Source organism: Apteryx rowi, unplaced genomic scaffold, assembly GCF_003343035.1.
Source record: "Apteryx rowi isolate R43461 unplaced genomic scaffold, aptRow1 scaffold_65, whole genome shotgun sequence".
Taxonomy (NCBI): Eukaryota; Metazoa; Chordata; class Aves; order Apterygiformes; family Apterygidae; genus Apteryx; species Apteryx rowi.
Genome location: NW_020450927.1, coordinates 3,201,113 through 3,203,122, shown reverse-complemented (window position 1 = coordinate 3,203,122; position 2,010 = coordinate 3,201,113).

Genomic DNA, 2,010 nt, shown 5'->3' with positions numbered 1-2,010 from the left:
CCTGTCTGTGTAAGGGAAACCTACTGCCCCTGCAAAGTCCCTGCCTGTCCTGCTGCTGGAGCTGGGGCTGGGTGGGATGGCAGTGCTGTCTTGCACAGGGTGGAAGAGCAGCGTGCAACGCCCTGAGCCCCTGGTCACATTGCAGTCCTTGCTGGGCTGGTGTCTTGGCATTCTGGCTCCAATAGATCAGGCTACCTAGAAACTTGGCTGGCTGGAGCTGCTCAGGGACCTTCGGGAGGTACAAAGCCCGAGGCGTCAGAGCATAATGCCTCTGCTGCAGTTGCAGCTCAGCTTACCTGAATGTCAGGGACCAGAGCTATTCCACACTGACCAGTGCAATTGTACTAGCGGCTTGGTGCCCAGGTTACCAGTCTAGTTATACCGGGAAACATGGGGTCCGTCCTAGACTCCCATTTTTTTCTCTCGGGAAATGCTGGCAAGGTGGTGATCTGCCCACGCTCACCTGTGGCCTCTCTCCTTCCCATGAGCTCCTGAAGGATGTGACCTTGGTACCTGTGTCATCCATGCCACCCAGGTGCGGGGAACCTCTCGGTGACAAGGTTGCCGCACAGCTTTGCCTCCAGAAAGGCGGTGAGCGCTCCTACCCCCGGTCACTAGTGAACGCAGGAGGTGAGGCCCCTCAAAACCTCCCTGCCAACAGCCCCATCCTCCGCAAATCTGCAGCGGGTCCCTCGCAGCTCTGCAGCCAGCTGCCGCTGCCCCCCTGCCAGCCGGAGAGGGGGGACCCGGCAGGTACGCGGTGCGCCTCGGACCGCGACCCCCCCGGGAAACAGCGAAACCCCCGGGCGGCGGAACCGGGAAAGCCGGGGGTTTCGGGGGGAACAGGCACTTCCGAGGGGCGGCTGCGGGGCCGCGGCGCCGTCCCTCCCGGCTCGCCCTCGTTTAATTTTCCCGGGGCGGAACGGGCTCGGGGACGGGAACTCGTCCCCAGCCGGGCGGGGATTTTTCCTCCGCGGGTTTCCCCCCCGCGGAGTCGATGTGGTTTAGCGGAGCGGCGCTGCCGCCGGGGCCGCACCCGCCGCCGGGCCGCCCTTGAGGGCTCCGGGGCACCGGGCGCCCGCAACGAGTTGAGCCGTGCTCAGCGCCGTCCGGGGCAGCGGCTGCAGGCGCTGAGCCCTCCGGGACAGGTCTCCGGCCCTGGGCTTTTTTTCTCTCCCAGCACTCGTTTTCCTTAAATATTTGCAGACCGGGCTGGGGCGATGCGCAGCGCCGGGGAGCGCATCCCCGCCGGCGCCCTCCCTGGCCGCTCCGCTACCCCGAGCCGGGGACCGGCTTTCCCCGAAACGCCCCGGCCGGTGGGCACCCGCCCCTGCCCGCCCCGGGTTTCTCCTGGAACAGGCGAGCTGATTTCGAGCCGGTTTCACTACCGGGAAAGCCCCGGTGGCGGGGCATCACCCTTTTTTTTTTTTCTTTCTTTCTTTTTTTTCCTTCTTATTCTTCTTCTCCTTTTGGGTTTGCTTTTTAAGGAAAAAATAAATTTAAAAAAAAAAAGAAAGAAAGGAAAAGGGAAGCGGGGCTGTGGCGGGGCTGCGCGGGGGCTCGGCCGTGCCCCCGGAGCCGGGAAGGGCCGCCGGCCCCTCGAGGCGTGGCAGGGCCGGTGTCTGCAGCCAGGCAGGAGAGCGGGGAGGAAACTTATTTCGAGTGGGGTGGAGAGGGGAGGGCAGGGGGTGGGGGTCGGGCAGGGAGGTATCAGCTCCAGGAAATGTGTCTTGGCAGCAGTCGGACGGGCGCTTCCCCGCAGGTTAGTGCGCTCCGCTCCGGAGCCGTCCAGGGCGCAAGGACTCGCTCTCCTCCGCGGCTCGGCCGCGGGCAGCAGCGGCCTTGGAAAGGACGGCGAAGAAAAATCCGGGGAGGCCGGAGCCGCGGCAGGACCCCCCCGGCCGGGGGGCTGCGGGGTGCCCCCTTCCCCTCGCCGCCGAGAGGCCGCTCCCCCCGCGGGCTCCGCCGAGGCAGGCGCCGCCCGGGACGCCCCAGGTAGGCGGCGGCGGC